Source organism: Strix uralensis, chromosome 30 (assembly GCF_047716275.1).
Source record: "Strix uralensis isolate ZFMK-TIS-50842 chromosome 30, bStrUra1, whole genome shotgun sequence".
Lineage (NCBI taxonomy): Eukaryota > Metazoa > Chordata > Aves > Strigiformes > Strigidae > Strix > Strix uralensis.
The window spans coordinates 4,017,224-4,042,272 of record NC_134001.1 but is presented as its reverse complement, the minus strand read 5'-3'; the positions used below and the strand labels follow the sequence as shown (position 1 = coordinate 4,042,272).

The 25,049-nt window shown below is 41.6% G+C and overlaps 1 pseudogene; it reads left to right on the top strand.

Moving 5' to 3' along the window:
* Positions 1 to 24,662, top strand: part of LOC141935933 (serine/threonine-protein kinase 31-like) — a 46,064-nt pseudogene extending 21,402 nt beyond the window's left edge.
* The last annotated feature ends 387 nt before the right edge of the window (positions 24,663 to 25,049 follow it).

The window sequence follows — 25,049 nt, the reverse complement described above, 5'->3', positions numbered from 1 at the left end:
CAAGATTTTTTATTTTTTTTTTTTTCCAGGGAGGGGAAGGGAATGCGTGTCAAGACAGTATGTTATAGCTACTTGAGTCATTTTATTTTTGGAGATGGATGTAGGAGGGAATAGCAAATCTTTACAGCAGGTCTGTAAAACTGTAGCACGGTCTTCCATGTTCATATATATTTTCATATTTTTGTGGGCACGTTGGGTTAAATCACTGAAAAGAACACTGCAAACATGCTTCTGAGTAGCTTTGCTTCATCCATTTCGGAAGGTTTGGTTTTGGCGAGTCTGGTAGGTACCTTGTGTGATATGAATGTGGGGTTTTTCTCTCGCTAGCAGAACCAATCCTGCCAGTCATCCAAGGGAAACTGGTTTTGTTTCTAGAAAATTATCTTTAGTTTAATGATCTTATCACTGATGATCAGCAGGGAGTTTACAGGTCACCTCTCTTTCCTGCTAGAAGGCAAGGAAAAAATTGGTAAAAGGATTTTTTTGATTCTAAAGTATTCTTTTCCAGCAAGAAATGTGTTGCAGTCTGATTTTGTGGATGTGATTTGGCATGTCTATGTGTGGATAATCCAAATTCTAATTTCTGTAATACAGTCAAAAACTGCAGAACCACTATGACACTTTAAATTTACAGTGGCGATAGGACTCCCACCGTTATCAACAGTCATGCAGTGTTTCTTCAGTTGTCTGATAATGTGGGCATATTCTTATACTGTAAAGGGTGCTGTATTTGTGCACGGTGGTCATGTCATAGGAGTAGAGGTTAAAACCAAAATTTGCTTTTTCACTGGTTCCTAGTCAGGCATGTATTGTGCTATTCACACTTTGCAGGGATTAACACTTTTTTGTATCACTTTCCACATTGTGTATGTGGTGTTTTGGTGTGAGCTGCTGTTTTGCTGATTAAGGGATCTGGGAGCGCTCCAACAACAGCCTCTCTTTACTCTAGTGTTGTTTTCTATATGCAGTTAACAAAGTCCATCCTCATTTACTTGAATTTGTAATCTCTTTTCCTTTTCCAATAGGTATCCTTTTCATATAATTTAGAACATCTAATGGTTTGGCTTCTTGCAGCCAGCTCTCCCATTGCTCACACAGTCCTCCGACCTGAGCCCACTGCTGGGCCCAGGAACTACACGGAGGATTTTTCAAACCGGGAGTATCTGGTGGACTTGACAAATTTCCTTTGAACTTAAATAATGGCATTTTTTTTGTCGGATCCCACTTCTGACACCAATTTATCTTTTGCTGATTAAGGATACCAATTAAACTCGGACACCAGAGTGAAAAGAGCAGGCGTGCTTTACTGGTGATAACCAAGTAATGTAACAGCGTAATACAGAGAACGTGCAGTAAGAAGAAGCAGAACAGTGCACTTAAAGCAACAAACAGGAAAATACAGGGTAATCATTAAATCATTACTACACGAGAGAGAGAGAGAATAGTAATTAAGAGCAATACATCACCCCTTGCATGTATAATCATCATCATCCAGATCCGCAGGCGCTGGGCAGCCCCGGTTACAGCAAGGATTTGGAGAGCCAGTCCCGGCAAGTGGGAAATCCTACGCGGGGCGTCCACCCATAGGTGAGGCATCCAAAGTCGCTGTGAGTGGGTCCGGCCTTATATACCAGAGATCGGCAAGCCAGAATAGCTGGCACCTTTGTTTTGAGCGGAAAATATCTGGTTTCATTCTCCTGTTGGATTCCACCCAAAGCCTGGCCAGGGCTCGGGGGGGGAACCAAGGGAGTTTCTAACAAGGCCAAATACTTGGGTTCTCAGCATTGAACAAGGCTGCGAAAGGAAAGTGGGATACATTCTCTCCTCTCTACTGATTATATTTTGTCTTTCACTAATGAATTTACATATTTCACTAATGACTACATGCTAAGTTAGCAGCTCCAGCTTGGGGCCTATTGTTCAGGCTGCAGTATTTCAATGCTTTAGCACTTTTTACACCAGCATAAATAGCTTGTTATAACTTAATACAATACCTACTAACACGATGGTTATCAGTTATAAAATATACAGGATTCATCTATAGGTCAACTCAGGCTTGGGCCTGTTGTCCAAGCCTTAGCACTTCAGCTGCTGACTTGCTTTTCTTTCTGCGTAGGATGAAAGAGATGAGTTGATTATCAAGAGAGAGGAGGTGCAGCAGAACTTGTGTTCGGCAGTGAAAGAATTCATTTTGGAAGTGGATCAACTGCCCCCCTCTGAGCGCTCGAGAACGTCACAAGTAAGGAGGTTGCTTTTATCAGGTTTGCTTCTGGAGCACTGGGAACTTGTGGAGGGTGTTTCTTAAATGTTAAATGTTTTATAGTTGGAGACCTCGACAGCAGCAAATGGAGCTTTAGATAACACTTCTGAGTTAAGTTGTACATCTGACACCTGTAGTTCTCAGTGCTACTTGTGATCTTGGTCTCCTAGATGTTTTGTTACTAGAGGCAAATCATTATCTAGATCCTGGATTTGAGCAGCTGCTTTCTGAGCCCTTTCTGTTAAGGTGGCTGTGTAGTTTGGACTAGAGTAGCAAAGTGTAAAATGTTTAAAACATTTTTTTTTTTAAGGTGAGAGTTAAACACTACAGAAGCATGTGTTTATCCCAAGGGTGTCTTTCCCTCACAGCCAACCCAGTAACAGGAAGTAGGGAAGTAGACAGGGAAACAGGCTCTGTAGAGGCAGTAAGAACTTCTGAAGAGGACTTTACCAATAGAAACACCAAGTTGGTGCTTCTGGGCTTTGCTATTAGAAATAATTTCTTTTCATCTTTTTAGCTTTAGAAGTATTACTTCCTTTTATTTTGTCTGTGCAAGTGTGTGTGGAGAGGGGAAGAAGGTTGACAATAGTTTGGCAGCTTGTCTGCGCCAATTCCAGAGATGTATTTGTCCACAAGTGTATGAGATTGGGTTTGTAGGAAAAGTCACCACGACTACAGGCTGCACTTACATTTGTATCAGGTTGGAGCAACATTAATAAATGGAAGCATTCAAATTTTTATGGAATTACTTACTCCATTTCTAATGGAATTATTTTTCAAAAAATGTTTTGATACACTTATATTTTGATTCTAGTCTGATATACAGATTGGTGTCTAATTGGAAAAGATACTGGATGGCTAGCATTTCGTGGCTCTCTGTCACTGGAGGCCCTGTGTGGATCCTGTTCCTCCTGACAGAGGAAAGCTGTACTGTATCGTACGGGGTTTTTCTGTTTTGTGGTTGTGGGGTTTTTTGGTATGTGTTTAAAGGTTAGGCCGTGCTAATCCACTAGGTGGTAGGCATTAAGCATCTTCTAGATAATCATACTGCAGGGATATTTTAATAGTTTTTTGAAAATACTTGAAGGAGTACTGGAATGCTCCTAGGTGTGTTGCGTGAATGTTGTGCTTTAGCTTAACTGTGTTGATGATTGTCTCTTGTATCAGCAGCTAGAAGATCAAAATAGTTTTCCCAAGTAGGGAAATAAACAAGTTTTTACCAAGTATCAGTGAGAACCTTGACTGCAATTTCATAGAGCTGAAAAGGTCACACTGTGCTGTCCTAGAGAAACAAGAGTTTTTCCCAATATCTCTCAGAAGAGTGGGAGCTTAGACGCTAATGGCCGTCTCACTGAGGCTGTGTGTTGCAAACCTCTCTTCTGCATCACACATCTCTTCTGACTTACATCTTATACCTTCCAGTGAGAACGGTTGTTGGCCTGAGCTACAAATTCCAACAGCTTCAGCTGCAGCTGTTTAGCTGGTTAGGACCAAAGTAAACAGATGGTGAACTCCGTGCTTTCCAAGTGATAGTACTGCATTGGTCAAGAGGAAGGCTGAGAGTGTGGTCATACGCATCAGTTACTCTGAGGCAAGCTAGGGTGGGAGCTGAGCGGCTGTCAGTGGGTCTGTCTTAGCTGTCTGTGAGCATGTTCCCTCTGCCCCATGGGTAGCGTGTTCTGCTCCTTTTGACTTACTGCGCTTACAGATAGCGTCTGGGACGAGTGCATGTGGGCCACTGAGCTGTCCTCAGATGGTCACTTGTTACCCTTCTGGAGCCGACTTCTGTATCCGTGCGCTGGTGAAGTTGCTAATGCTCTAGGGAAGTGTGTTTATAGTAAGAAAAATAAATGGGAAGAAATGGGATGTAACTTACAGGATTCTTTCCTTGAGGACAGCCTGATGGAATGCATGCAGATACTCTTCTGGTGTGACTAGTGCTATTATTTTTGTAAACGAGGTGTGATACTGGATGTGAACCTGCTGCTGAGCACTTTTCTCAGTTCTGTTACCCACCTCTGGCGGCTGTTTAATGGGCTGATTGATTGTTTTTTTTTTTTCTCCCGCCTTCAGACTCTTCTTTTGAACCTGGCTTCTCCCTTGCTGTGCCGTTTTCTATCCATGTGTATTAATATCCAGCTGTTCAGAAAAGAATGTGAGAAAAATCTGTTGTGGGCTTGAATGATTTAAATAGCCTCCATAAATTTAGCACAAACCTCCTCCTCGTATTAGCTTATAGCCAAGTGTATTTGTACAAAGCTCATGTCACCTGGTGCAGTTGGAAACTGATGTTTTAAAGGATTGATTGTACTGAATATGCTGTTCAGTGTAGTACCTATTGCCTTGAAGGTGGTTTTATAATTTTTATAAAATACTGTTTGGTGGTGGTTGTTTGGTTTTCTGGGTTTTTTTGTCACCGTAGTTAGTTAGTCACAATGCCCGGAAATTTTTATGCTTTTGGCCCCAATCTGAACCTTCGCTGTGCTGTATCTGTAGAGCTGGGGCCTGGCTGTGGCATCATCACATGTAGTTCTACAGAAGTGGTCAAGGCTCGCTTCCTGACCTCCGCAGTACCTGCAGTCCTCAGCGAGGGGAGGGCGTTGCTGCTACGTTCTGGCCTGTGGTGGTAGCGTCAGCCTGTTCTGCTTCAAGTTATATTTGGTTGCTCATCTGTGTTTCAAGTGCCTAAAAGGCTCCTGACAGGTGACTTTAAGTTCTGTCATACTGCTTTTTCCACAGCATTGGCGGTTGAGTCTGAACGGATGCACAGATGAAAACCTCTCTTGAGAGGAGAGAGGTGTTTTGGTGTTTTCCTTCATTTGCATGACCTAGGTGTTTTTTGGAAAGGTCTGTGGTATTTAGCTCATATTTTAGGATCTGAGAGAAGGAAAAAAAAAAAAGTGAAGCGCTCTATATAAGTAAACTGTCAGCAGCCTTTCTCAGGGTTTCTTCAGTCACCTTGTTGGGAATGATGTGGGCAAGGAAAATGATGGATTTTTGAAAGCTCAAGTATGCTATTTATTACAAAAGCACAGGTTCCTCCTGTCAAATGAAGGGGGAAGGGGATACCAACAGGATTGTAGTACCTAAGCCAAGTGTTGGCATGGTGTTGCCCGGGGGTGGCAGTCCTCATGAGAACATTTACACCGCTCCCGGGAGCGTATCTGAAATGCTTGTACACCAGTATACACAGTATGAGAAGCAAACAGGGTGAACTGGAAGTGTTGGTCAGCTCCCAGAGCTACGGTCTCATTGGTGTTAGTGAGACTTGGTAGAATGAGTTCCATGCTGGGAGTGCTGGAATGGAGGGCTGCAGGCTGTTCAGGGGGGTTAGAGCAGGCAGGCGAGGTGGAGGTGTCACACTAACGTAAGGGAGAGGTTTGATTGCACAGGGCTTGCGGTTTGTGATGATGTGGTTGAGAGCTTCTGGGTAAGGGTTAGGGGGATGGAAAACAAAGGAGGTGTTGGAGTGGGTGTCTACTACCGATCACCCAGCCAGGATGTAAGCACTGCTGAGTTATTCTATAGGCAATTAGGAGAAATTTCTGGATCGGTAGCCCTTGTCCTTATGGGAGATTTCAACTTCCCAGAGATCATCTGGGAATATCATACTGCTGTGATGAGCAGCTCTTGGAAATTATTGAAGTTTGTAGGTGATAACATCTTGTCACAGGTACTCAGTGAGCCAGCTAGGAAAGATGCCCTCTTAGACTTGCTGTTAGTGAATAGAGAAGGACTCGTGGGTGATGTGATGGTAGGTGGCTGTCTTGGCCACAGTGATCATGAAATGTTTCTGTTTAAAATTTTCAGTGTAAGGAGAAAAAAGGACAGCAGAGTTGCTACCCTGCACTTCAGGAGAGCAAACTAAGCTATTCGGGGACCTACCTGGCAGAGTACCCTGGGAATCTGCTTTTGAGGGCTTAGTCTGTGAGTGTTAGTTTTTAAGAACAACCTTTTAGAAGCACAGGAGCAGGCGATTCCACTGTGTCCTAAGTTGAGCAAGCGGGGCAGAAGACCAGCTTGGCTGAACAGGGAACTCTCCCTGGAGCTCAGGAGGAAAAAGAAACTTTTTTATGATCTCTGGAAGCGAGGTCAGGCTTCACAAGGAAGAGTACAGAGCTGTGGTTCCTTTATGCAGGGAGAACACAAAAGGCCAAAGCTCAATTAGAGTCGGGACTGGCCAGGGTTGTTCCAGACTTTCCATTTGTGGACACTGAAACTGTAAGGGACCAGCTGTATCAGCTGAATGTTCCCAGGTCCATGGGACCTGATGGGATTCATCCCAGAGCACTGAAGGAGGTAGCGGATGTTATGGCAGGACCCTTCTTGATCATCTGCCAAAAGGTCTGTCCGGTGAATGTGGGGGAGTCCCTGCTGGCTGGAAGCTGGCCAGTGTTACTCCAATCTATAAAAAGGGCGTGAGGGAACTACAGCCTAACTACAGCCCTGTTAGTCTAACTTCAGTCCCTGGAAAAATTATGGAGAAGATTATACTGGGTACTACTGAAAGGCATTTAAAGAGTAATGCAATCAGGCACAGTCAGGGAAAGTCCTGTTTAACTAATTTGATACCCTTCTATGATGGGGTCACCCACCTAGTGGATGAAAGGGATGTGGTGGATGTAATTTTTTTCTGGATTTGAGCAAGGCTTTTGATACTGTCCCTCACAGTATCCTTCTGGACAAGTCCAGCCGTTGGATGAGCGGGTTGATGGTGCACTGGGTGAAGAACTGGCTGAAGGGCGGAGCTCAAAGGGTTGTAGTGAATGGCTGGCAACTGGTCAGCAGCAGTGCTCCACAGGGTTTAATTCTAGGACCAGTTCTGTTCAGTATATTTCTTAATGATCTGGATGCAGGAGTTCAATGCACCCATTAGCAAGTTTGCTGTTGACTCCTGAGGGACAGGAGGCCTTGCAGAGGGATCTAGATAGGTTGCTGCATTGGGCTGTGGTTAACGGGAGGAAATTTAACAAGTCAAAATGCTGGGTTCTGCACCAGAGTAATGGAGTAACAGCAGGCAGAAGTACAGATTGGGAAAGGAGTGGCTGGAGAGCAGCCCTGCAAGGGGACCCGGGTGCCGGCTGACAGCAGGCTCAACATGAGTCAGCAGTGCCCCGGCAGCCAGCAGGGCAAACCCCGTCCCGGGGTGCATCGGACACAGCATAACCAGCTAGTCAAAAGAGGGGATTATCCCCCTGCATTCAGCGTTGCTGCAGCCTCACCCTGGGTACTATGTGCAGTGCTGGGCCCCACAGTTTCAGAAGGATGTGAAGGTACTAGAGTGCATCCAGAGGAGGGAAACAAAGCTGGTGACAGGGCTGGAAGGAATGTCCTGAGAGGAATGTCTAAGGACTTGGGGCTTGTCTAGTTTGAAGAAAAGGAGGCTGAGGGGTGACCTCACTGCTCTCTACAGCTTCCTGAGGAGGGGAAGTGGAGGGGGAGGTGCTGAGCTCTTCTCCCTGGAATCCAGCGATCAGATGCATGGGAATGGTTCAGAGCTGCACCAGGGAAGGTTTAGACTGGACATCAGGAAGCATTTCTTTACTGAGAGGGTGGTTGAACATTGGAACAGGCTTCCTAGAGGGTCAGTTGGTGCCTTTCAGTGTTTGAGGCATTTGGACATGCCTCAATGCCCTTAATAACATGCTTTGACTTTTGGTGAGCCCTGAACTGGTCAGGCAGTTGGGCTCATATGATTGTTGTAGGTCCCTTTCAACTGAAATAGTCTAGTCTATTCTAAATCCCACTGTTTAGGGAGAATTTTCTCTTTCAAACTACAGCAAATTGCAGGCAAAGACCAATGTAGTGCTCAAGTATTTTTCAGCATGTGACTTTCCACCCAGGCGCAAGGAAGGCAGCTTTCTGTCAGGACACTGTCTCCACTGGTAACTGATAGATTCTTCCCTGAGCTCGCTTGTTCTTCAGGTCGTTTGACAGACTGCCCTTTGTTTAAAAGTGATTTCTGTTTGCCCTGAGCTTTAGCCTCGATGCCTTTCCCTTATGTGTAGCATTTCAGTTTCTTCTCCAATACAAGTCAAAAGGAGGTGGACCCTTTGCTTCATACACCTGCGGAATAATTAGCTTTTAGACGGAAATACAAGTTTGCAGACTGTAAAACTTGTTTGAAAGGGCCTTCAGGTGTCAGAGACGTAGGTAATTGTTTCATCTAGGGATCAGCGTGATGATGAGGTGCACCAGAAGAGATTTGACTTCTGAAGGGAGGGATCAGTCCAGAAGCATTTCTTGGGTGTCTGGCTGCTCACCTTGTTTCTTAGTACAAGTTCACTTTGTTTTCTGAATTTGAGCAGTTCTATGAGGAGCATTATAAATTGAACCCCATTTTGCTCTTTGTCCTGATGGGTATGACTTTGAAGTCCAATCCATAGGGAACAAGAAACTAGAATACAAATGACTTCTTATGAGCTGTTAAACTTTTAGTGGTGTCTTTTCCTTCCGTTTTCAGTTTTCTGATTTCTGTGTGAGATCCTTTTCGGCGTTGTGTTTTCTGGTAGCTATACTGCAACTAGATCTGAGAGGGAAGTGGACTATAGAAGGAGGCTTTTGTAGTAGAAATAATTTTATGCTAACAGGTAGTGCTAACTTTTTCTGTGTTAAATGTCTTGTTTTTTATAGCTAGTATACTGTCACAAATTTATTCCGGTTTGCAAACTTGTTTTTGTTTGATTCACTTGACACACAGGAACTGTCTGCTTCTCTGGAGGCTGTGTGTGGTCAAGTTTCTGAAGCAGATGACTCCGAGGAGGCATTTCAACAGTTCTTGAAGAGCAAGAGCGTTAAAATGAAGAAATTAATTTATGTCAGAAATGCTACAGACACAGCTCTGCAAGTTCTCGCTGACTGGTTCAGCGGTATCTTAAAGGTAAGGCAAACAGTCAGTCTTTCCTGTTGGTGTAGAAGATGAAGTATGACACTGTCTAACTGAGCTTGTGAGGAGTAGGCGTCAGTAGGGACAACTACCTATGGCAGCAGGGAGATTGTGTAGATGAGCTGTGGCACTAAATGACAGTGGCTCAATACAGAGGGAAAGGTAATGTGTTGCAGAACAGAGTGTAATTTACCTTTATCCTTAGTGTACCTTTGCAGTGAGCCAGGGCTTACGCTTTCTTAGGAAAGGACATCTTCTGTATAAAGATCAGGACTTATGCAAGTGTAACTTTTGTATGGGTGTGCCATATCTCTTCATTGTGTGACTGAAATGCTTTAATTAGTCCTTTCAAGTGGCCTTTGGATACAAAGACTTCAGATTTTAAAAGTTTCTAGTTCATAAACACTGCTGAAAGAGGTGATGAAAGATCACTACAAAGAAGCTGCCAATCTGACTTGACGTGATCTAGGTACAGGCTGCAGAGAAATACATAATAGATTTTCCTTTTCCTCATTGAAATACCGAGTGTGGAGAATTTATTGTCCCCTTCTATTTGCATGTCCTGCAGTATTTTCTGGAATACCATTCTGATGCTGTGTCTCTTCAGTCGTGAGTTGAGTGCATGTTACTTGTCTTAAAAGGAGATGGATGGTGGAAGTGGCTTACCATCCATTGAGTTCTGCTTGTAAAGAAAGTGTAAAGCAGGGAGGTAACTTTGTGGCTTTCCTGTCTCTGTGCTTAACATCTATGTTCTCTCTCAGTTTGGGACTCTTGATCTTCCTGGGAAGACTGGGAGCTGCTCTCCCTCCATTCCTGCAGGCCCAGCTTCCTTGATCTCCTTGTTGCACTTGGGTATAAATGTTCTCAGTTTGTGTCAGCGTAACCTTCCTGCCCATGTGAACTGTACATAATCCACAAGGGTCGTGCCCTTTCACAGCGAATAGTTTCTCTGCCCTTGCATTTCACTGTACCCAGCGCATTTACTGTGGCCAGACGCTGTCATGAGTGACTGTTCCTTGACCTGATGATGAATGCTGCTCGGCAGCAGTGTAGCCTTGTGCATGTCATGTGCAGTATCGTGTTAATGAATATAATTACTTGCAAATGTTTATAATCATGTCAGTTATTAGAGAGAGTGAGCAAACCTGCAGATGGGTTTCTGTGACTGCTGGGTGCAATTCAGCATGCTATTCTGCAGGTGTGAAAGTGAGTAAAGGTGGTTAGTGTGGTGATGAACTTGGCTTTACCTGTTTCAAATCTGAACTTCTCCACAGAGAGCTCAGAGACACAGGAAATGTGCAGACTTTTGGCATGGGTTGGTAAAGCACTGCTAGGTAGACCAAGGAAGACATTTTCATTTTTGTATCTTAATAATTTCAGCTTTTGATATTCAATTATTCTGTTGCAATTTAACTTCTAGCTCCTTTTTAAAAAAGTGTGAGCAGTCATGTAGAGGAAATGCTTCTTTGAGAGTTTCCCCTCCATGTGTTTTAAATAGATACTCCTCTTCCTCTCTTTCTGAATCCAGATTAGTCTCACATAGGATCAGTCAGAACCTACAATATGAAGTGGGTCAATGACAGACAAGGAAGTTTTTGGACACTGGATGGCTCCTTTCCAGTCTGCAACTCCAGGCTTTGGGGAGCAACATACTGTTTGAACTTGCACTGTTAAAGTTTTTATTTTTAGTTCCTTTAAGGTTAAGGCAATAAAATATTTTCACAATTTTCAGTGGAATACACGTGCTTGATAGGTAAATGAACAAGGTGGAGTTTGCAGGTTTCTGTTATGACTGTGTATCTTGCATGTTAAATACAGGACCGTGTTTTCATTTCAGTTCTGGTTGCCAGTGTAACATCTCTTCTGCAGATATGAGTAACAGAACTGCTGGCAACATTCAGTGTAATTATAATATCATCTTACTGATTTTTCTGTGGCACCCTCTGTATCTTGTATCTTGAAGCTAAAGTTGCTTCTGACTTCTATGAAAACACAGAGGGTTTCCTGGTGAAATCTTTAACCTTGTTTCACAGTTGATAAACTGTGAAATAGATCCCAGGATATGTCTTTATCTCAGGTAGTACTACACGGGAATGGAAAGCCCACTCGCTAGTGAAACTGCCATCTTGTGTGTCACTGTATGGACAGCACGCATGTTGATTTTTGACATGAAACTCAATAGGACAAGGATTGGGATTCTTCTACTGTTTCGTTTTTGGTAAAAATCAAAATGAGACTAGGAGAATAAAACCTGATCAAGGCAAGAATTGACTTTCTTCCTGCCTGGTAGACTAACTCTGTTCTAGAAGTCGTCACTCAAGTGTGAGGCAGTTAAAAGTGAGATCTGACACAAATCCTGGCTAGCTTCCCAGTAGTGCTGACTCTTTGTATTTCTTGCTTGGTTTTGATGTCTGCTTGCTAACTTCTTCCTTTCAATTGCAAGGCTGGGTTGTTTGGTTTGGTTTGGTTGGTTGTTTTTGTTCTTTTTTTTTTTAATCTATTTGAAGTGTTTTGATCTGATGTCAGAAGCATCTTCAAATTCAGAGGAACTGATTGGCAGTGCGGATGAAATTCTCAGAAAGGTTGAGTTGGCTATTTGTGAAGAACTGAATACCGACTTAAATGTAAGTTCTAATCATGCCTGCTGTGTCGTGACTTCTATATATTTTATACATCTTTGATTTCAGTTTAAAGCTTTTCTTAATGTATCGGGTGAGTTTATTTCACAGAATCACAGAATCATCTAGGTTGGAAAGGACCTTGAAGATCATCTAGTCCAACCTTTAACCTAGCATTGGCAGTTTCCAACTACACCACATCCCTCAGCGCTATGTCGACCCTACTCTTAAACCCCTTCAGGGATGGGGACTCCACCACCTCCCTGGGCAGCCCATTCCAACGCCCAACAACCCGTTCTGTGAAGAAATGCTTCCTAATATCTAGTCTAAACCTTCCCTGGCACAACTTGAGGCCATTCCCTCTTGTCCTATCAGTCATTACTTGGTTAAAGAGGCTCATCCCCCCTCTCTGCACCCTCCTTTCAGGGAGTTGTAGAGGGCTATGAGGTCTCCCCTCAGCCTCCTCTTCTCCAGACTAAACCCCCCCAGTTCCCTCAGCTGCTCCCCATCAGACCTGTGCTCCAGACCCTGCACCAGCTTCGCCTTATTCGCTACAAGGCGGCATCTTTTTTTGTGGCAATGTGATAGAAACTCACTCAGGCTGCTCCCCAGAGAGAAGAGAATGTGGCAGCAAAGAGCTTTGGGTTACAGGAACTTAGCTGTATGTATGACTTAACTAAGCTGTATGTATGGCTTAGCTAAGAAACTGGGGAAACTCGTTCTTCCCTTTCTATGTGCAGAGAAGCTTTCTTTGAACTGTACTGAGTTTGGTATTTGTGTTGAAAACACACGTGATGAAAAGTAAGTTTCTATTTAAAATAATGGGATTGCTTCTCTGGGTGAATGTGTATGGATAATTTTTTTTTTTTCCCCAGTCCTGTGAGATGAATGGTTTTTAACTGCTTTCATTTCACATGGGACAAGTGTTCTTGCCTTACTGATGGTAATTTTCTATGCTTCTGTTAGTCTTTTTCCCAGTTATTTACCTTTTCTGATAAGCATTTCCTCCGTTTTCTTTTGCTAACTCTGAGATACTTCCATTGTCTCTGCAGTGAGAGTCCCTGCTGTGCCAGAGAATAGCCACGTCAGCAGAAGTTGAACTTGTCCTTTGATGTAGCATCATACTAACAGCAAACCATTAGTTTAGTCTGCTTGTGACTGCTTTCTGTGATAGAACCAGTGACTCTCACTTAGAAGAATGGTTGCATGCTTTAATATTTCATATCTATTTAACTGTGCTATCCTAAAAAAAAATCTGTCACAGCATGTGGAGTAAGAAATTGGACTTCTGCATGGAAGTGCCAATCAGTTTTATTCTGTTGAAACCATTGGATGACCTCTTAGACTTGCGAACTTCCCTTTTAGGATCTCTTTAAGAAGAGAGAGAAAAATCTGGTAACTGATTTTTTTTTCCATTAACAATGGAATTTCTCAGTAAAGGTTTTACATCATAAATGTTGGTGTGTATGAATGAAGAACAACTCTCATTCTTTAATTTCTCTCTGCGTAATTAAATCCAGGAGCATGATGAAGCAGAGAAGGGAATAATTATGAGCGCTTACAATAAAGTTATACGTAAAGTTCATCAGGAGCAAAATATGATCACTGTCATACAGAACAGATACTTGGCCAGCGTTGAGGTGAGTTTATGCCTTATTTCTGCCACACTAATCTATACCAGTAACCATTTCTGACATAATTTATTTTTGAAAGATGTTCTCTTATCTCTTTAGAAGGAAATTCTAGGAGTACGTTGGTGATGAGAGATTGGTTGGGTTAAACCTTAACAATTGCAGTTGTGCATTACCTCAGCCAATGCTTCATTTGATTGAAATCCAAAGATACTTTTTTAAAAAATAAAGCAGTAGAAGCTGGAGTCTCTGGATTCATTACAAATCAGTACAATGTAATTTAAGGGGATTGAGCTTTAAGTAGAATGTTGGTTTTCCAGAAGATTGTTAATGTAATTAAAATGAAACACAATAAAACCCCTCTTCTGCGGGGAAGGGCCCTGGAAAGCTGAATTCAGGTAGGCTTCAGGCAGTTTCTCTAACGCATTGGACTAAAGCATATTAAAATAGAATGCTTGAACACTTTCTGATGTATTTTTTTTTTTTAAATTTTCCTCCTAGTTCAAAAAACATGCTGAGGAATGGCTGAATAGAAAACCCGATATTAAAAACTTATTATCAATTAAGGAAACTGTGAAGAGCTTAAAGTCCCAGTTAAGGCGGAAGCTGTTTGAAAAGAACAACTTTGAGGAAGTGTGAAAATGTTACAGTGTTGGTGGCTTTGTCTGTTGTTTTTTAAATTGGTTTGGAAACTTTAATTTTGTCTATTCCGTGTAAGTGGTAATTATATAGAACAGTTTGTGTTTTCTGGCCTGAATTTTGCCTTTAACTGTGGAGGTTTTACAGGCCCCTGAGACGAAGCCTGAATGGCTTAAAAAGGAAAAAAAAAGGTCAGTACATAGCCACTTTTCAGTCCCCAGTCACGGCACTGTGCTTTTAACCAAGTCCCTGTGGTGACGGTTGAACAGTTTTGTCCATCTCTCTTTACTGTGCTGGTTGTGTGATTACTTTTAAGTTTTTACTTTGTTGACAATGCGTGTACCTCCACTTTGATGACAGAAGTCAGTGTCTGTTCTAGTTTCCAGGGTTCTCCACTACCCTTCAGAGAAGTCCAAAGAATGTAAATATTACCCCTGCTTCAGTGCTGTTTGTTTGATTGCACATTAATCAGTCTGGTCATGCTTAAGGAAAAAAAGAACCTGCATCTGTCTCTCTGTAAGCATTGTAAAGGGGCAGTAAACTTCCAGGAGGAATTTGAAATGGGACATGCTAATGAAACCCCTTGAGAAAAGGGTTCTTGAATAATGAGGTGACATGAGGAAAAGGCCTGCTTATGGGAGAAAAAAGTGAATGAATTATGGAACCTGGCATTGCTGGCAGATGAATGATGTTGCTGTTACTATATGTGATCAGCTAATTAAAAAAAAAAAAAAGCTCTGTGACTTAGGAAACAAGCAGGCAAATGGCTAGAACATTTGGTGTGTCACATAAATAAAGAGAACAACTTTCTCAGAGATTAGGTTTTAAGAGAATCTCTTGGGTTTCCAGGAAGGAGACTGAGTAAAATACGCATCTGAGAATATGTTCAACTCCAGAACTGTGATGTGGAAGCTGTTTTTTAATCCTGATGTAGTAGGTTACTGTTTGGTATGATAGCAGAATGAGAGTTATACACTGTAACTTTGTTATTCCTAATGCAGTCTGATGATTACAATGAGTTTGAAATGAAAAGAATGAAAGAGGAAATTGCTGATCTGCAAAATAGGGTTCTTCAGGAAATATCCAAGGAATAAGAAGAATATGTAAGTATTAAACTACTTAGGCAACTAAAAGAAACCTGTATGAAGCACATCTGCATTTCAATTGTTTTAATGTGCACTCTGGGTAAAACAAAAAATGTGATTTTTATGTTGTTGAATGTTAATATGGCCCTTTTTTTGGTGAAACCTATGGGAGAAGGCATGGAGGTCAATCACTTTTATCTCTGTGTGAACATGGTTTCTTAAACCTTTCCGCCCTTCCCTACGACGTAAGGGGGTGAGGTGAGAAAAAAGATGTGAGCTGTAGTTCTCAAGCCAGAAGAGCTACAGATAAAATTGTAAGCTCAGTTGCTGAAGAAAGACTGTATTTCTTGCAGGAAGGGGAACGTTTCCTTATGACTAGGTTAAAACAGGCTTTTATCCTGAAGTGAAGGAGATCACCCTTCCTTTAAGTCCTTTATATGGAGGGAAGAATTGGAAACCATTGCCTTGTGAGCGAGCAGAAGGGCGCCAGAATTTGTGGTGGCGATATGTCTATCTCCGCAGAGACAACATTTGTGTGTCATAGTTCCCTTGCAGCATTACAGCTCTGTGAGGTCTGGAGATGCATGAGATGCTGGCCTGGTCTGTGTTACTACTTGATTTCTATCTTTCCCCACTTACCCGTGATGAAGTTGTTTTCCTTTGCTTAGGTCTAGTAAAGCCTCTTCTAGAAAAGATGAAATCTTTTCCATGATAGTGCATGAGCTGTTTGGGGCCTTAAGACTACTCACCTTCGAGAGATTTCAAAAATCTGTCTGTATTGAACTGCTGTATTCTTGTTGTGTGTTGGTTTTTTTTTTTTTTTTTGTTACTTTGAATAATGTTGTTGAAGGAGGTACAGTCATGGTCAATGTACATTTGAATGTCCTGGGTATACATTGCAAATGTCAGTGTAAGTTTATATATGTCAGAAACTAGTGACCTGAAGCTGTGGGCCTTGTTTCCTTCATTTAGGAGAAGCTTACGTATTTGGTACAGAACTGGTTGCCTGAGTTACCGCTTCTTTATCCAGAAGTAGGAATTCTAAACTCTATGGTAAGCAGCGACTGTTTGAGTGCAGTCGGTTATTATTCGGGACACTCTCAAGGCTCTGCACCAGCGATGCTCTGCACAGTCTCTGTTCATTTGGGGGACAAACACCCTGAACATTGTTTGCTGTGTCTTCCTCCTTCTCCCCTTCTTCTGGGAGATGTTCGAGGAATGTATTTCATTAGCTGCCTCATCATGGCCAGCCTCTTGGCAACAGATGCTTTTTAACATGTGCCTGCTGGTTTTGTGCTTTGCTAAGTTGATTGAGGAAGAGGAGAGGTAGTCAAGGCCTCTGAATCTTACCTGCTGTTACATGCCCCGTGCTTACCCTGGATCTGTGTGTGCATGTGCTTCAGGGTTCTGGTGGACTGCTGACATGCAGCCTGGAGCGAGACCTCTTGGGTCTTGAGCCCATGAAGGAACTGAGCACGAAGCGACCTTTAATGTGTTCAGAAATTCAGGGCCAGAAGGTTCTTTTAAAGGTAATGCTGGTGCTGGTTTCAGTTGGCGCTGCAGGTGAGGCCTTGGCTTATTAACGTGCTGGTTCCGAATGAACTCTGCTGTTCCTTTCGTATCCCTGTATTTAACAGCCCTTTTCTGATGGCAGAGTTTTTTGTCGGGGCCTGTAGAACATGAAGCATTGTTTTCCTTCTGAATTGCTTCCAGATGTTTTTTTTAACTTCTTTTGAGGACTGTTGTAGTGAACAGTGCTTCCCCTCTACTGTCTGTTCTTTCTGGTACCTGGTGGATGTTTAATCCTGTTCCTTACTCCTGTCTCTTTGGAGAGGCTGGTTTGTCTTCCTGATGATTTCACTGAGATATTTCAGGAACTGCTGCTTTTCCCTTGCTCTGCTTTTCTACCAATCTGCTAGCAATTGGGAAGCCAGGGGATTTAGTATTATGGGAAGCATAGTTGTAAATATTCTTCTTCTTGCTTTTGACTTGTTTCATTTAAATCTCAGATTAGAGACATGCTCCCTGTTTTGTTGGTACAGACTTTCTAAGAGTTAATAAGAAAATATGGGAACAGTCTATGACCGTTAGAATTGAGTTCTGTGTTCAGAGAAAGTTATTTGATGGCACCTAACAATATGCATTTCTTTAAAAACAGAAAAAGTTCAGTAATGTTACAGGCATTAGGAGTAATAGCTTGGGTCTCTGTTTTGTTTTTAAGGGCTACTTTATATGTGTAAGCTCAGAAGCCAGAGTGATAGAGGGAGTTACCAAGTATCACAGAGCTTGGAATCAGCAGGAGAAATCTAGACTATTGCAAGTGTTGTTCCTTCTTTTCTGCAAGGCAAGATTCAAACTGATGATCTTGATTTCTGGTTTAAGCTGAAAGACTTGCAGTTGGACCTTAAAGCTTTAACATATTTCAAGGTGGAGCATTGAATCGGAAAAATATTTCCTTTCTGAGTAAAACTTAGTAAACATAATGAATTGGTTTATTGCACTAGTGCATGTTAAACTTCCCAGTATTCCTGATATTTGAAACATTTATCCTTTTTTTCTGGTTTGGTTTTTTTTTTGTTGTTAAAGTCTGGTCCTTTGGTGTATATATAATGGTCCCATACTACCCAGGAGCAAGTCTGAGAGCTTTACAAGCTGATACACCGTTAACTTTAGAAGTAAGTATAACAACTCAAACTATCAACATTTTATTTTGTATGTTTGTGAACTGAACTCTTACTGTTTTGCTTTATCTTATGGTGCTGGTGCTGTTCCAGAAGTGTATTTCCTGTGGTGGCTGACAGTGACTGACAAAGTTGCACAGGATAGCTTGACTGGCATTCTTAGCATCTGGTCAGGCAGTAGTTTATAACTTCCTAAAAGAGATTTTGCTTGGATACACTTTTTTTTTAATTGAAATTAATGCCTCAGCTGTATTTCTAGTACATCTTACAAGTACTGAAGTTGAACATGTCAGATGTTCAGGGACAGGCATTCTGTATTGAAGTTTTAGAGCATGCTGTGTGTGCAAATTTTTATTTTTTTTCCCTCTCCTCCCTCACTTGCTCCCCCTCCTTTTCCTTTCCCTCTTCCCCACACAGTGTAGGCAGTTTGGGTAGTCATCCCTTCTCAAAGAAGCAGTAGCTAGAAGTCTTTTCTCTAGTTCTGTTTGACTTGGGCCTACTTGTAAAAGTCCAAGTTGTGTGTGGAGAGATGTGGGGGTTTTTTTGTTTGTTTTCCCCCCCTATTTTTTCAAGTTAGTGATATGTTAATCACTGACTGCATTTTTTTTTTTCCCTGCCTGACTGTGCAAGTCATCATCTTACTGGGAATGAATCCATACTTCATAAAACAGAATTGGCATGAACTTTGAATGTGTACAGACCTTAAAAAAAAAAAAAAAAGTTTTAGTTCTGGGTAGAAACTTACTTGATACTGTGCTTTGTTTTTTCCATGTCAATCTTTTAATAAACATACAAATTAAATCATGAGGAGGCATTAAAAGTGATGAAAGGAGTGGCGCGAGGTCTGCAAAGGTTGCATGGAGCTAATGTAGTACATGGATCTTTGCATGACAATAATGTTTTTGCTGTGAATCGAAAACGAGGAGTCCTCGGAGACTTTGATTTCACAAAATCAGAGGTAAAAAACCCCCATCCTTTAGTGACTTTTTAGTCAGAGCTACGTATCAAAACAGACAACTGTGCGATTCAAAGGGTTTATTGATAAACATTGTGCTTAGCAGGGAGACTCCTGTTTCATGTTTCGGGTAGGGTTGGGCAGTTTGAGTCTTGTTGAAGTTTTTGTAAACTTAATCTAATCTTGGAGGGGAAGAAAAGAATTACTGAGTGTGGGCTCTGGTTAAGCAAACCAGTGGAACAAAAAAGAGAAGCTGCAGTAGTTGTTTGCTGGCTGTCTGTCTTGTGGATTTAACGGTAATCAGCATCATCAGAGGCGAGAGTCAGAACTCGTGTTTGAAGAAGGGCTGGCCGAGCTCGTATGAAGTCTTTGCCTCTCTGTTTCATAGGTAATGGGGTTCTCGTCTGTGTTTTAATCTGTTGCGGTATTTGGGAAATTAACAGGATTTTACATGTTGCCTCCATATACCTGTATTTATATGTGCTTCTGATTTAGTCCTCAGTTTCTGTAGTAAAGACTTTCATAGTTGTTCTTGGGAAAAATCTAATATTCTTTAAGAACACAAGCTATTTTCTTGCTATTCATTGTGTTTACATAGCAAAGTCTCCAATAATGGTGTCTGCTGTAGTCACCTTTTTGACTTTCTAAACTCAAGTTGTTTGAGCTAAACCATTTTTGTGTTAGAGGTCTGCTTCATGACTATTTAATTTTTAAAATATTAATATGTATTATGTCCTATTAATATAATAAACCTAATAGACATTAATTTTCATTGAGAACCCTTATTTCTGCTTTGGAAATGCATTATCTGTTAATCTCATGAAGAGTGTCAAATGTTTGGACAGCAAAGTGTGCTTCCCTTGAAATAAATTTCAGTTTTTTGACAGAGACATGCTTTAAAAATTTTTGACAGCTGAATTTTCTGAAAGGTCGTGTTCAGTACAGATGGTGTCATTGTGAAAATTGCAAGAGTCTCTCTCTTTACTCCTCCCTGCAGGTATGGGCTGTGCTGAAGTGAGCAGCTCATGTGTGATAGAGCAGGAAAGTTCCACCAGTGGTTCACAGCCTGGATCCAGTTTGTGCCTTGGCTATAGGGGTGTCAGTACTGCTCAGTGCTTGTACTTTCTGCGTGATCACAAATGCATGAGTGGAGCTGGTAACTGGTGTGTTACCAAGTACTCTTGGCAGTCTGGAGACTAGTCTTCTTCGGTCTGGCTATAGCTGGTACTGGCTGCTGTCATGGAAGAGGATAGAAACTCAGGGTCTAGCTTTTATTTTGACAGTAGGCAGTCCTAAAATATGCTGGAAACCAGGAGGGAGGAAGCAGCTAGTTTCAGGTAAAGACCGGAAAGGCAGAGAAGAAAAAATAGGAAAGCTGACAGAACTGAACTTTAGAGCTGAAGTTCTCTAAAATAGTGCTAAATGTCTTTTAATACCTTTTTTTTTTTTTTTCTAATTTGAGAAGTTTTGCAATCTATACCACCTTATGAGCTTAAATAGTTCTACTAAGGAATAGGATCTGCCGTCCCTATTCTTCTGTTACTGTTACAGATGGTAGATGTGTGACGTTACCTCTTTTTTTCCTTTACACACCACTTTTTTGTGATCAGTAAAGGAGGATTTTACATTTCAGTCTGGGTCAGCACAGAACTCTATGGTAAAGTTGACGCATGTGCTGTTGGTCTTGCTTGAAATCACGGGTACAATTTTTCTCCCCATAGAAAGAACGTGCTGCTGCAAACACTCTGGTTGTCGGTACCCTGAGCTTAGTTTCTCCTGAGCTGAAAATGGGACAGCCAGCTTCTCCAGCCTCTGACACGTACGCTTACGGCTGCCTTCTGTTTTGGGTATGTCATGGCTTGTGCGAGAGTTTCTAGAAATACTACGGAACTGTAGCAGGCTTATAAAGAGCAACAAATGTTATCTCCAACTTCTGCTTTGAACTATTTTGGCTAAATAAGTGTTCATATTTCCAACTGAGAGGTAAGTGTGGAATGAATGGGAGTTACCATTGTGGGCAGAAGACAGTGCATTTTTTCTGTAAATTTTCCTCAAGAGAGGAAAGATGAAAGCAGGGATGGGACCGTCACGTGTTTTGTTGCTGGCAGCAGTGCTTAGACGGGTGTTTTGTTTCTTAGTGTGTGTTATGCTGGGGAGGAGAAAGCAATCTCCTTTCCTGTGTTTGATGGCATGTTGCACAGCATCTCTTCCATCTCCTTTTTGTCTTCTGGCACTCTATGGCTGCCTCCACAAACCAGGGTGTCAGTGCCCCGTGTTCTGAATGGGAAAACTTGAAATCTCCCAGACATGAAAAGCCACAGGCTGCCCGGCAAGTGCTGACGTTCCCAGGCAGTGATTTCACACGAGCGCTTGATATACGGGAGCAGCTTTGCTGGGTACTGGTTGGAGCTCCAGGTACATGGGGGTCTTCCTGGGAAACACTGGTGGTTCTGCCAGCTGCACAGTGATGGCTTCAGTAATCCCTTCTGTGCCACAGCATCTTGGAAACGCTTCGTAACAGAGGTGTCAACTGCAAGTTGATAGGGAGCTGCTGTCAGTTACCGTGCTGAGAACATGAAGCCAGTTCATATAAAAGTCATTCTTCATTATGTTTTATTCCCAATTTAGGAAGCAGTTGCTTCAAATCAAGTAATTTTTCTACTGAAATAGATGAACTAAAGTGTAGCTTAATATCACAGATCCTTATAATTTATTAACGTGGTATGGTTCAGTCAGAACACTTCCAGTACCACTATCCAGATCTTCATCTGTTCTAGAAAAAAGGTTTTTACGAGCAGAAGAGAGGTTAAAAAAAAAAAAAAGTAAAAAACCCCAAAAAACAAAGGCAGTTTTACAAATGGCTGGCTCTTCTTGAAGAGAATATCTGGGATGTGACAAGATCGGCATTATTCTGAAACCTCATCCCAGTTTGCCAGCTGAATTTCAGGTTAATCCACGTGTGACTCATCTGCAGCGTGGACTTGGTGTTGTATTGATCATTTGACAGAAAACTTTAGCTCAAGTGTTAGTATCATGTTCAACAGTTGCCAGTTTCATGTTGGGCAGCTGAAATTATGTTCTCCCTCATTAAACAACAGTGCCACTTCTAAAATCGAGACAGTGGTTTTCCAAGTTCTCTGCTGCTCTGTCACAAGCGCCCAGCACTGACTAAACACGTTTCCTTGTGCTGTCTCTGTAATTGTTCAGAATAGAGGCATTTTCAGATTAACCTGCAGGCCGGGTTTTGAAAAATGCTGTACTTGGGCATGGTTCTAGGCTATAGTAAAGACTGGGGAAATTTTACTTTGTACGGGTACAGGGTTCACATTTGTCTGTCAGAGTGCGCTTACTCCTCAGCATTTCTTAAAGAGGATTATATAATTAAAGGTACAGCTTGGGCATGGACTTTGAGTCATATTTTTAAAAGTCTATTTCTTTTGACCTCAAAGTTTCTTCTGATGCTAACTTTTTTCCCCATTGTTTCTGTGTAAGGGGAACTTGAGCCCCTTGCATGTTTTACCCTACTGTGAAATTGGGGAAGAAAGCATTTCCCTGCCATTTGCCTATAACAATCCATTTTCACTTGAAACCTGGAATCTCCTTGACTGATGTTTGGCTTTGTTAAACTAAAGGGGAAAAACCCCACCAGTGTTATGCATTATGTATCTTTTCATTTACAGCTTTGTGTTCAAAACCCGGAGTTTGGCATAAAAGGAGATGGAACGCCTGAGGTCGATGTGGTTGTCATGGTATGTTAATTGTCAGATGAGGAAGATTAGAGTGCTCTTGGTGGTTAATTGATTATTTTTTTTTAAAGTCAAACATTGCATTGGAAGTGCTGGGTTGATAAAATGTTCTTAATTGACTGCTTGGATAATTCTAAATAGCATGCACAAATAAAATGATGTTTGAGAAGGTAGAAAACCCCCGACTTTTCTTAATATTTAACTCCAGTCTCAGGAGGAGCAGCTTCCTCACAGATAACTATTAATTGAATGACACCCAAGTTATAGACTCAAAGGAGGTATTTGAATTAGGAACCTGTCTCTTCAGAAGTCAGGGAATTTGATTTCGTACTTGCAACTAGTAAAATTTTTGTTGTCTTCAGCAAATGTAAAATTGCCCCAGGAAAATAACATTAAGCTTTAAAATGGGGATATTAATGTTAGGTAACTGTTGAGGAAAAGGAAAGTTTAGAGACAAGCTCTTGTAGCCACTCATTTTGCCATGCCAAGCTTCAGTGTTCAGTGTGTTTCAGCATCCAGTTTTACAGATTTTTATTTTTAAAAAAAAGTAAGAGCAAGCACAACGGAATGGAGTAGACACGGTGAAATGTTGTCCTACAGCAGTATTCCTTGTGAAATCAATCTTCAGTTTCCTTAGTGCAAAAAGATGGTGAGAAGGGGATATTTGTTGTTGACAGACATTTGATAATATAATGAAATGCAAATACACAAGTACAAAGCTTATCAAGCTCTTTAAATGCTCAGGCTTTCTTTACTTTTTGCAGAGGAAGTGTGTAGTCGTGGTTCACTCCTGTATTTCATTGCACATGTTTGGATCTTCTTAACTAGAGATTTTCCTTTAAGTATTTTAGATGTTTTCTAAACATTTAACAATCTCTTATGTCTGTAACAGCAACAGTTTTCAGATCTCATCTTTTCAGCTAGATTTCAGATTGTTTGGGGAGTGGCTGATTCTCCAGAGTCACTCTGATAATTAGTGGAAGAGTTGGAAATTGTCTGCTTGTTTCTGTCTTCCAGTTTTGACTACATGTGTGCATTTCTTCGCATCACAGTGATTCTTCGGTCTGGGTGAAATGGGGATAGGTGAGAGGTGTACAGGTATCTTGTGCTTGGCTGGTTTATTGACCCTGGGCAGAGGTGTTGCTGTGTTGGGAGACCCTGAACAAGCCAGACTTCCTATGGAAGGATTTTGGTCCCATTGAGTTTTGGTAGTCTACATCTTGAGATCAGTCTTGGAGATTGTGTCTCTTGCAGTCCCCTGCTCCAAATCCAGTGTGTGCTCTTCCTCCCTCAACAGGTGATGTTTATGCATAAGCGTAGCAGCCGTGGTTTTATGTTCTGTGTATGGAGTCTGGCACTGTTCATGCACTAAGCATTTAGGTATGTAATCCCTTCTGATAAATCCAAAGAGCCTAAGCATAAGTGATGGGTGAACAGCAAAACAGCTGCTGTTGATTTAGGGCCCATTACTTTAGTTTGTTTTCCTTTCTTGTGCTCTTGTAGAGAGATAAAGCAATATGACAGAACTTAAAAGATGAAGTTGTAGAAGGTGAATGATACCTGTTCTGTTCCTTCTCAGTAGAAAGACCAGCGTCAGTATTTCTATAACTCATGGTATTTCAGTGAATTGATATTTTAAAACATAACAACTCACGCTCTTCTGTGAAGTCTGCTGGCGCCAGGTTGACAGACCTGGTGCTGAACACTTGCTTTTATTTTGTTGTTAATGAGCAAAGTGTCAAGTGTTGCTGACCATTGGGAATACTGTGGTACAACCTTTTGTGAGGGCTTTGGGCCCTAAGCACTTACAAGATGTGTTCATCAAATAGTTAGTTGTTATTTGTAGTTGAGCTTGGTTTACTTACTGATGAAATCCTTCTCCCTCTGTTTGCAGGATGATAAAGTTAAATCTCTTCTCCTGGATTTGTTCTGCCGTAACAAACCGATGGCTGAGCAGGTGCTGAGGGATGATTGCTTCCTTGAGGTGGATACGATTCCAGTTTCACCACAACCAGGTGAAGAACCGGAGCCGTGTAAAGACCATGATTCTGAGAAGACAGATGGGGAAAAAAAAGTGATTAACTGAGGAGAATGGAGCAAACCCTACTCAATAGATGTGAAACTTTTTCATCAGTTGTTTGATGGAGACTTCTATTTTTGTTTGGTTGTGAAATCGTTGTCCTGATCTGAAATTTCAAAATATAAAAGGTTTGGTAGGTGCAGTCATGTTTTGTGATTACACAGTCTTCACTGCATTTTCTTTTAAATGCATTCTATTCTAAGTAAGTGTTCAAGGGTATAAGTGTGGTGTTACTGATTGTGTTCTTAGTTTGTCAGCCTTTTTCTTTGTCCGTTATATAGGCTTTAAATTTACAGAGAACAGTCTTGTTAGATGCCAGAGATCTTAAAGATGAACCTTTAGTAACTTGTTTTTGTATCCAGTTTTCTACCCTTCATGCTGTGATTCCAGATATGTTCCTCTTAAAGATGCTCTAGGTGCACCTTTTTGCTGGAGTATTTTTGTTATGGCATAGTCAAGATGTTCCTA